At 38.6% G+C, this 11,882-nt stretch overlaps 1 long non-coding RNA gene across 2 annotated transcripts; it reads left to right on the top strand.

The window, feature by feature from the left end:
* Window positions 1-261: 261 nt before the first annotated feature.
* On the top strand, window positions 262-2,362 carry LOC110790399 (uncharacterized). Of its 2 annotated transcripts, XR_008926584.1 has the most exons (3): window positions 262-757; window positions 1,040-1,131; window positions 2,010-2,362. It is a non-coding gene; the product is annotated as an uncharacterized lncRNA (long non-coding RNA). The 2 variants fall into 2 exon arrangements; XR_008926583.1 differs by having other exon boundaries at window positions 262-1,131.
* The last annotated feature ends 9,520 nt before the right edge of the window (window positions 2,363-11,882 follow it).

The following is an 11,882-nucleotide window of genomic DNA, read 5'->3' as shown; positions in this document are numbered from 1 at the left end:
TTCTGGTATAGAAATGGGCCAACGGGAGTATCCCGTACAACTAGCCCCCTCAGAGTAAGTACAACCGTCTTAGACTGTTGTGCTTTCTCTGAAAAAGTAATCACCCCGTACAATAGAAAAGGAGGAGTTCTCTTCTTCGACGTCAAGTGCAGCCATAAAGGGTTACCAGATTCTGTTGACGTAGACAAGCAAGAATTTTAATCTCATTCTTGTACAGTTCAAGCTGCATGAAGTTTCTCTCATATAGGCGCTTCACTGTAACTTCCCTCCCATCTATGAGTTTCCCTAATCAAAATATAGCAGCGTAAGACATGATAACTTGAGGCGAAATAAGGAGCTGCGTACAGCTAAAAACTTGTAAATAATTGTGTTTCCTTTTGTGTAAGTGATCAAGATTGTTGTTTTTCCTTTTGTGTCTGTTTTGGTTCAGTCTAGTTGGCTAGAGGGAGTTTTATGTATGTTGGTGGATAGGAGTCTAATCAGCAGTGTTATTATGTTGTGTCTTGTGAAGGCCTGATTACTTGGGGTGGGTGCTAGCAGCAACTTACTACATAATTGTGTTGCGTTAGTGATGCTGATTTTTCTGTTGATGCTAGTCTGAAGTCATAGTTTGAGTTGATTTATTACTAAAGTTAACCTGTTTACTTTGGTGATGTAGGATTATGTTGACTAATTACTTATTCTTACTCAATGGTCAGGTAACACTATCCTACTAGCTCAATTAGTAGAGCATTGTGTTAATGCACAAAAGATGTGGGTAGGTTTATCTTTACTTTTTGTATTTTTTTATTTACTTTTAGTTTGAAAACCTTTACTTTGGCCTTCATATACTCCAATACTCGGTGTTTCTATGTTGTACAAATACTTCTAATTTTTTTTTTGATTTACTTTTGAGATTTTTTAATTTACTTTTGAGTTAATTTTATTTACTTTTGATTTTTTTTTTTTTTTAAACATTATGCTCTTCTTGTTTTGTAGCAGTCTGGTTTGCTGACATGTTATAGCATGCTCTCATTTCAGTTGTGGGTTTTCGCTGCAGGGGGTAGAGTTGTAGCTGCTAGAGTAGCGCAGTGTAAGACAGGATGGGAGCGGGAGACTTGGTTGTTATCAAAAAAAAATGCAGGGGATGTGGTAAATCACCTCGATAGATTGCCTTTTTTTTTCTATAATGACTATACTCAAATGGAATGTGACACAATGGCTTATTTGTGACTTTAATAGGTATAACCGCATAAGGGCCTTTACTATTATTTAACTATCCTACTAGCTCAATTGGTAGAGCATCAAAATATGTGGGTCTGAATCCCATGTAGGTTCGTGTTTACTTTATATATTATTTTATTTACTTATAATTGAAAAACATTTACTTTATCCTATATATATACTCTAATAATCATAGTTTTCTATTTTTATTTACTTTTTGTAATGTTTTATTTACTTTTAAGTTGAAAACCTTTACTTTGACAACCGACCATGTATTTCTTTCTTATAGTTTGTTTCATATTGTAGAGCGATGAAATTCTTGCTCGATCAGTTACCACTTTGAACTATTTGATTGTAATAAGTTTTTGAGATTTCCTGATTTACTTCTAAGATTTTTGGATACTTTTGTTTATTAAGCTTTACTTTAGAAATACTTTGATTTACTTTTAAGTTTCTTTTATTTACTTTTGAGTTTTTTAAATGTACTTTTAGAGACAACCTATGTAGGAATCGAACCTACATCCCCTATGCATTAGCATAGTGCTTTACCAGTTGAGCTAATAGTTTTTCAGAAAACATTTAAGAGAAAAATATAATTAATGTAACTGTTGTCACCACTTTAGACCACTATGTAATCCTAGTTATGAGTTGTGTACATTATCAACTCAGAAGGTGCTGATAAATGCGATACATTAAAATCGATGATCAAAATCGATAAACATCGGTCAACACCATCTCTATCAATAATTTACACAAATCTACATTAGTCAACAGTGACAGAAGTTGTGACAGACATTATTTTGCAGATCAATAGTGAACAAATAGAGATCAACACCAATTAAGCAACAACGAGACAACAGACGAGAACTGAACACTCCGGAGCAGTGAAAACAACCACAACATCCAGCTCTGCACCCCAGACTTAGAACAGCCACAAAAAGACCAGTAGAAACAAATGACAGTAGCAGAGAACAACATAGAACACCATCATATTCACGAATTTACTTCTGAGCCTATTTGATTTACTTCTACCAAGTTTTTATCTACTTTTTAAAATAAGAGAAATACTACTTTATGAGAGACTATTTCAGGCAGCTTACCTATGTAAACTTATACTAGCAATTAACCATCTTCCCACTCAACATCTTCGTCATCGTTATTCTCCTTCTCCTCCAGTAGAGGTTTGGCTTTAACGTTCAATTCCACCTTGTATCTTACCCCATTGTTCCATGCTAATTAAGTAAAATTTGCCAATCTTGACAAATGTGATACTACATCAAAACTACAAAAGTATCTCTCCCTCAATGCAAGTATTTAGAGACTGTTTTGGACGAATTCTACCTAGGGTCGAACTCGTCAGGGGGAGGTGCTGACAATCCAAACTAGCAAGATAATACATAGATCACAATAATCGGTTTGAGAGAGCAAGGGTAGGATATTATTATGCAATGTGATAGAATATATACAATGAGCCTACAATTTCCTATTTATACATGACTTCTTGATTTGTAACATAAAACAATCATTTAATCAAGGAATTATTGGATGTAACTCCCCTAAACTTCAATGTTTGTAACTGTAGACGTCTACATTTGTCCCTAGGCCCGAAGTAGTGTGTTCGATGATGAAACCAAACACAGCTTGTTTATTCCTTTCTAAGTATGCGGCAAACGACATGTGACTGACTGACAATATTTTAATTTTTAGTAACTGTCATGCTTAACCACTACCCAGAATAGTAACTGTATAAGATAGATTTCTAGTGATTGCATTGCATGACGATTGATCCTTGAAAAGAAAATAAAAGAGTTGCACTCCAACTAGGATTCTTAAAAGAGATAAAACCGTAAATGAGATATAAATTCGGAATAAAACTGGAAAAGTCAGGAAAAGTAGAAGTGAAGCACCATCTCTAGATATTTCTAGCGCTTGGCATCCCAACGCTACATTTTTCCAGCGCACCAAAGAGAGCGCAAGAATATTTAGGCGCTTGAAGGAAATAATGCCCTTGGTCCAAGTATGCATTCTATGTTAAGTCTAATAAATGCGGTTCAGTATTAATTAACAAGTTAATAATTCAGTGAGATCAAGTGAGCTGAATGCCTAGCTAGAGGCCGCTTCAGTTCAAGTGGAATTAATGATATTAATCCACAGCTTACTCTTGACTGAACCCGTAGGGTCACACAAATAGTACGTAAACGGATCAAGTATTTAATGGCATTAAATACTCCATCTATGAATATTCGGAACCGACGGATCTTGGTTTCAGTGGGAGCTAAGATCGTCACAGGCAAGAAATGAATACTCCGGAAACGATGATATTGCCGGAAACGGAAATATGGATCGTATCGGAAATATGAATATTATCCAAGTCGTAGATGTTACCGGAAACGGAAACATGGTACGTATCGGAAAATATTATTGGAAATGGAAATATTACCAGAATCGGAAATATTGCCGGAAACGGAAATATTGTCAGAATCGGAAATATTGCCGGAATCGGAAAATAATTCCGGAAACGGAAATATTAAATATTTGTTCGAAACGGAAATTAATTCCGGAATCGGAAATATTAAATATTGTTCGTATCGGAAATAGATTCCGGAAATGGAAATTTAATCGGAAGCGTATCGTACGAATTAGCATCGGACGAGGCCTGCCGGACGAAGGCCCAGCACGAAGCCAGGCCGTCGCCCAGCAAGCACGCACGCCACAAGCCCAGCGCGCGCCAAGGCCACGGATGCGTGGGCCTTGCTGCGTGGGCTGCAGCTCGCACGCATGGGCAGTCCTTGTGGCTGCCGTGTGTGTGTGAGTTTGTGCTCATGCGTGATTCCTGAATCAGCAAGAGTCAGTGTATGATTAAATGTCTATTCCTAATTGGATAAATTAATTAAATAGAATTCATATAGGATTCTAATTCCAATTAATTCGCATCCTACTAGGATTACGATTCCTTTTCCATAACTCTATAAATAAAGGCCTAGGGGTCATAATTTATACACAAGTTTCAAAGTATTCAAAAGTGAGGTTTTTGAGAGAAAATCAAACACACATCTTGCTCAAAAGTGCCGAAATTTTCTAGTACCTTAAGGGCGATTCTAGTTGGTCAACCTTAAGGCGGATCCGGACGTGCTGTGGACTATCTACGGAGGGACGACACTTGGAGTCCTAAAAGACTTGTTCTTGTTCGGTTCGGGCGCAGCTAGGGAGGGCACGCAACAAAGAGTATGCATCTAATTATGCTATATGATTATGTGTAAATAATATGTTTCCTGGGTTAATGGTTGTTTCCGCATGATCTATGTAAATGTCATATGTATCATAACCTAACAGTGGTATCACGAGCCCCTTATTATTTTCATAATCTAAATTGCATGAACATGGTTAAATATTACAAATTTGCAAGAATTAAAAGGGGTGATTAATTTTCGTAATTGTTAATTAATTGCAAATTGCGTTTATTTAATTATACGTACGCAGTTTTTCGGCAGTTTCTTCGTTACTCATCCAAATCGAGTGATTTTTGTGTCAATTCCGCATGTAAAAGGCATTTTAAAATTTTGACAAAAATAGTATTTTTCTGCCGAACCCAGAATTCTCAAATTCGAAGCCTAACTATGACTTTTCGAAGGTTTTAGTTTTTCGAATGCAAAATTTCGTAAATTTAAGATGTTAAATTAAATATTTGCGATTCTTGTTGATAAATCTTGAATTTTTGATTGACCTACTGCATATGTTTAACAAGTTTGAATGCCTAGTCTTGTTAATTATGCAATCTAATTTGTAATTATGATTAATTTGTTGAAAATTAGAATAATTTAGAATTAATTTGATTTTCATAATTAATTGTAATTTAATTAGAAACCTATGATTAAAAACCACCATAAAAATTGTAAATTTACGATAAATTTTAAATTTTTATGACCTAGACTTGAATCCATAACAATCGGAAATCAATTGGATAATAAATTTTCGATTTTTCGCCCTAAAATTATGAAATTAATATTATTTATTAATTTGTCATTAATTTTAAATATAAATTTTAAATTTTTATGCGATTCGTTCATAAAACTTGCACGCACGAAGCAATGGACGCTTCGTGTTACCCTTAAGGGGTGTTGTATAATGCGGGCATGCGACGACGAGCAAGGGAGCTCGTCGCCCGTGCGGCACGAATGCAATGAGCAAGGGCGTAGTGCACGAGCACAAGGCAGCAGCCCTGCCTTGTGTCGTGTGCCACGAGCAATGAACGAATGGGCATGGGCGAAGGGCAAGCCAAGGCAGTCGCGTGTGGGCAGCAAGCGAGCTGCGCCACAACGCGCGCTGCCTCGCACAAGAGCGCGCAGCCTCGCGCGCAGCGAGCGCAAGCTCGCGTGCCACGAGCGCTGCGCCCAGCATTACTCGCGCGCACAGCGAGCGATGTCGCGCGCCCAGCGAGCGATGGCTCGCGCGCCCAGCGAGCGATGTCGCGCGCCCAGCGAGCGATGGCGCGCGCCCAGCGAGCGATGGCTCGCGCGCCCAGCGAGCGATGGCTCGCGCGCCCAGCGAGCGATGTCGCGCGCCCAGCGAGCGATGTCGCGCGCCCCAGCGAGCGATGGCTCGCGCGCACAGCGAGCGATGTCGCGCGCCCAGCGAGCGATGTCGCGCGCCCAGCGAGCGATGGCTCGCGCGCCCAGCGAGCGATGTCGCGCGCCCAGCGAGCGATGTCGCGCGCGCGCACTGCGAGCGATAGCTCGCGTGCGATGAGCGCTGGCGCGCGCAGCGAGCACCAATGCGTGCGGAGGCTTGCGATAGGGAAGCAGCAGCTATGCGACGAGCGCATGGGCTGCGCGCACATGGCCAGCAATGGCTGTGTGCGTACGGCCCATGGGCGTGCAACGCGTAGGGTGTTTGCGTTACGATTAGATCGTTTTGAATGTTTAATTTGAAAATTTCAGTTCACGTAATTTTAATTAATTTTAAAATTAATAATTTGAATTATTTTCTTGGATTTTAATTTTGAATATTATAATTATAATAAATGTTATTTATTCTAATTATTTTACTAAAATTAAAATCATGAATTAATTTAAATACGACTGAAATTAAATTAAATTTTTGGATTCAATTATAAATTGATATGAGCTTTAAATTTTAATTAAATTTGTATGTTTCCGGTTGGACTAGAAATACATTTTTATGTTTAAAATTGGTAAAGCATATGAATTTATTGGTTTAAGTGGGAGCGCTTTTTAGTCATAAACTCTTGATTAGGTCTACAAATCCTTAAGGTTAAAACAACTTGATTAGAATTAATAAGGACTGAATAATTGGTAGATTATTGGTGCCCTTGATTAATTGCTGCAAATGTTTACGTGATGCATAATGTGTTTTACTAACCAGCTATGTGGGCCATTCATGATAATGAATGGGTGAATGGTATATATTGTATATGTACTGTTTTGCAGGTTATGAAGTGACTAGTATGGCCCAAATAGGATAGAAAATATGGTCTGCGTACCATTAATTTGAATGTAATTGGTCTAAAGTACCAAAGTTATTTTTCAATTCAAATATGGTCTGCGAACCATCAAATAGTTGTAATTAGTTATAGCTTATCCTATTTGAAGAAAATGGTGCCTCCCACGGAGATTTTCAAGACGGACTTTGAAGTCAAAGCTTCAAGATGAAGTCGGGCCATACTAGATCACAAATATCTTATGCATGTTTTAAGTTATTTATTGTTTTAAATATGTCTTAAAATGCATGAGATCAAAAGCTTGATTATGTTGCATGATTAAGGATTTTAGTTCACTTAAAATCTAACCAACATAGTAAGAGCCTTAAGTTCCAAACTTAAAAATTGAGTTAAAAGGTGCCATGCCAAAATATACACTTGCTTGGATATCCTTTACATCAATCTAGTAATAGTTTTCGCTCAGCGAGGTGTTACTTATTGGTCCTAAAGGGGCAAGGTACACAAATAATTGTGAGTACATGTTAGTTTTGGTGAAACTCAACGATATAAGTAAGGAGTCCTTTTATGTCGTGGCAAATTCGATAGGTTTACCTAATAAGTTCTTAGACGTACCTATCAACCAAGAATAGTTTCTAGACTATTAGCAAAAGGCTTTTGCTTACCTAAGATGTTCTAGAATTAAGTCGACAAACTGTGCTTAGTTCTTCAATGATTTTAGGATCTTGGAATCATTTTATTCACACCTGCCGGAACACATAACTTGAATAAAATGCTTAATAAACATTGAATTATGCATGTATGCTAGAATTTAAGTTTATTAAGAGAAACTGTGAATGGTTATTTATTTGTTTATTCTTTTCAATTGTAGTTTTAATATGGCAAACAACAATCAAAACATCATCATGGGTTCTGAGCTTATGGTCAAGCTGAACCTGACAAATTTTCTTGAATGGGAAGCTAAGCTAGTTGAAATAGTCAAACTCAATGGACTTGAGTATGTACTGTCACATCCCATGCCAAGCTACTATGCCAGAGACATGACCCTGAGAGATTTTACGCCTGGGATGCGGATCTCAAAAAGGTTATGAGTCTCATGCTGAACAATATCCCTGATGATTGGGCTAGAAGGTTTGTAGCCTATGAACCTTTTACGCTCATCAAGAATCTGAGGGATATCTGTCGTGGAAGTACGGAGGACAGGGACCTGAACGTCCATGAGTTGATTGAATCAATGTCTGGTCTAAAGGTTAGTTCTCCCAACAGGTGTTATAGGATGGAGGTCCAAGAAACACATGTTCAGCTCCTTCGCACTAAACAAAGGGTAGGCGTCCCACTGAGGTTCCATGTGGATCTTATGTGTTCATATTTTGATCGCCTAAGTCTACTAGGAACACCAATAAGCGAAAGGATGGCAGTCTCTGTCTTGCTCAATTCTCTACACAGTGGGTTTGGTCGCTTCAAGCAACTATACCTAAGTGAACCAAGAGAAGAAACAGTTGCAGAATTTATTCACCTTGACAGAAAGGCTGAAATAGTACTGGACTGTGAAGCCAAAGATTTACTCAAGGCTAGAAAGAGACCATTCAAGAAAGGTGGAAAGTCCAAGGGCAATGCTAAATCAAAGCAGGACAAGTCCACATCAAGCTGTCTTTATTGTGATGGAATAGGCCATTACAAAAGAGAATGTCCAAAGCTAAAGGAAGATCAGAAGAACGGAACAGTCGTTCCATCTTCAGGTATTTTCGTTATAGACTGTATACTTGCTAATTCAACTTCTTGGGTATTAGATACAGGTTGTGGCTCACACTTATGTTCCAATCCACAGGGACTAAGAAGAAGTAGAAAGTTAAGCAAGGGTGAAGTCGACCTACGAGTGGGAAATGGAGCACGGATTGCTGCATTAGGTGTAGGAACTTACTATTTGTCGTTGCCCTCCGGGCTAGTTTTGGAACTGGAAGAATGTTTCCATGTTCCAAGTCTTACTAAAAACATCATTTCAGTTTCTTGCTTAGATGCTAAGGGATTTTCCTTTATAATAAAAGACAATAGTTGTTCGTTTTATTTTAAAGAGATGTTTTATGGATCTGCTAGATTAGTCAATGGACTTTATTTATTAGATCACGACAAACAAGTATATAACATAAATACCAAAAAGGCCAAAAAGGATGATTCAGATCTCACCTATCTGTGGCATTGTCGATTAGGCCATATAAACTTGAAACGCTTAGAAAGACTTCAAAGGGAAGGAATTCTAGAACCATTTGACTTAGAGGATTATGGTAAATGCGAATCATGTTTACTTGGCAAAATGACAAAGCAACCTTTCTCTAAAGTTGGAGAAAGAGCAAATGAACTATTGGGTTTAATCCATACAGATGTATGTGGACCAATGAGTACAAATGCTAGAGGTGGTTTCAGCTACTTTATCACTTTCACTGATGACTTCAGTAGGTATGGTTATGTCTACCTAATGAAGCATAAGTCTGAATCCTTTGACAAATTCAAGGAATTTCAGAGTGAAGTAGAGAATCAATTAGGCAAGAAGATCAAGGCACTGCGGTCTGATAGAGGCGGTGAATATCTGAGCTATGAATTTGATGACCATCTGAAAGAATGTGGAATTCTATCAGAATTGACTCCTCCTGGAACACCACAATGGAACGGTGTGTCAGAACGGAGGAACAGAACCTTGCTAGACATGGTCAGGTCAATGATGGGTCAGGCCGAACTTCCATTAGAATTTTGGGGACATGCACTAAATACAGCTGCACTCACTATAAACAGAGCTCCGTCTAAAGCTGTCGAAAAGACTCCATACGAATTATGGTTTGGAAAGCCTCCAAATGTGTCTTTTCTTAAGATTTGGGGATGTGAAGTATACGTCAAACGATTAATTTCAGACAAACTTCATCCAAAATCTGACAAATGTATCCTTGTGGGCTATCCAAAGGAAACAAAGGGGTATTACTTCTACAATACATCTGAGAACAAAGTGTTTGTTGCTCGAGATGGTGTCTTTTTGGAGAAAGATCACATTTCCAAAATGACAAGTGGGAGAAAAGTAGACCTCGAAGAAATTCGAGTCGAACAAAAAACTCTAGAGAATGCTCAAGATGACATTCAAGATGAAACTCAGAGATCTTTAGAAGAATCTGGTGAGAATCATGGTCAATCTAGAAATGTTACCCCGCGTAGATCGCAAAGATATAGATCTCAACCGGAAAGGTACTTGGGTATTTTGACGAACGAGAGCTATGACGTTCTATTACTTGAAAGTGATGAACCTGCGACTTACAAGCAAGCTATGACGAGCCCTAGCTCCAAGCAATGGCAAGAAGCCATGCAATCTGAATTAGACTCCATGTCTGAAAACCAAGTATGGGATTTGGTCGATTTGCCAGATGGCTACCAAGCCATTGGAAGCAAATGGGTTTTCAAACTGAAAAAGGACAAGGATGGGAAACTTGAAGTTTTCAAAGCTAGATTGGTTGCAAAAGGTTACAGGCAAGTCCACGGTGTGGATTACGATGAAACCTTTTCACCAGTTGCAATGCTAAAGTCTATTCGAATAATGTTAGCAATCGCTGCATATTACGATTACGAAATATGGCAGATGGATGTCAAAACTGCTTTCTTAAACGGCGTTTTAACAGAAACTGTGTTTATGACACAGCCTGAAGGTTTTGAGGATCCAAAGAATGCTAAAAAGGTATGCAAGCTAAAGAAGTCAATCTACGGATTGAAGCAGGCATCCAGGAGCTGGAATATACGTTTTGATGAAGCAGTCAGTGACTTTGGTTTCATCAAGAACGCGGACGAATCTTGTGTATACAAGAAGGTCAGTGGGAGCAAAATTGCTTTCCTAATATTATATGTCGACGACATATTGCTTATCGGAAATGACATTCCTATGTTGAACTCTGTCAAGATTTGGCTTGGGAAATGTTTTTCGATGAAGGATCTAGGAGAAGCACAGTACATATTGGGCATCAAGATTTACAGAGATAGATCTAAAAAGATGATTGGACTTAGTCAAAGCACTTATATCAATAAGGTGCTTGATAGGTTCAAGATGGCGGACTCCAAGCGAGGCTACCTACCCATGTCTCATGGAATGACTCTAAGCAAGACTCAGTGCCCAAAAACACTTGATGAGCGTAGACGAATGAATGGGATTCCATATGCATCATTGATTGGTTCAATAATGTATGCTATGATATGTACACGCCCGGATGTTGCGTACGCACTCAGTGCTACGAGCAGATACCAGTCAGACCCAGGAGAGGCGCATTGGACTGCTGCCAAGAACATTCTGAAGTACCTGAAGAGGCACAAAGATGACTTCCTGGTCTATGGTGGAGATGATGAATTAATTGTTAAAGGCTATACGGACGCAAGTTTCCAAACCGACAAAGATGATTTCAGATCACAGTCTGGGTTTGTCTTCTGCCTCAACGGAGGAGCAGTAAGCTGGAAAAGTGCTAAGCAAAGCACCATTGCGGATTCTACAACTGAAGCGGAGTACATTGCTGCACATGAAGCAGCAAAGGAAGCTATATGGCTAAGGAAGTTCATAGGAGAACTAGGTGTAGTCCCCTCCATTAAAGGACCAATAGCCCTGTATTGTGATAATAACGGAGCTATTGCACAGGCAAAAGAGCCTAGACACCACCAGAGAGTCAAGCATGTACTTCGTAGATTTCACCTTCTACGAGAGTTCGTTGAAAGAAAAGAAGTCGAGATAAGCAAAATTGGAACTGATGACAACATATCAGATCCATTAACTAAACCTCTGCCGCAAGCGAAGCACAACTCGCACACTGCAGCTATGGGAATCAAGCATATTGGAGAATGGCTTTGATGTCTCTGTTTAATGTTTTAAAGTTTTAGAGTTTAAATCTTTGTAAAACATTATTGGTTAATCATTCACAATAAATGAAAGTAATTCATTTTTCCATTTAATTTGTGGTTTATTAAATGATGAGTCCCTTCAACTTGACGATATATTCAAGATAGACTGTCAGGACCAGTCCTGTGACTAAGAAATGTCTATCAAGTGAACTTGAATGTCAAAGGTTGAAAATGGTCCCTAATCGGAGTTTTCTATAAAATTGGACGCATAGAAAACGTTAGACGATTAGAATGCAAGATGACTAGTAGTTCTGTTTCTTGAACTATGTGGACATGGCAATGTCATAATCATTTGCATAGATACTTACTT

The sequence above is a fragment of the Spinacia oleracea genome, chromosome 1 (genome assembly GCF_020520425.1).
Source record: "Spinacia oleracea cultivar Varoflay chromosome 1, BTI_SOV_V1, whole genome shotgun sequence".
NCBI classification, from domain to species: domain Eukaryota; kingdom Viridiplantae; phylum Streptophyta; class Magnoliopsida; order Caryophyllales; family Amaranthaceae; genus Spinacia; species Spinacia oleracea.
This window is presented reverse-complemented; position numbering and strand designations above follow the sequence as displayed.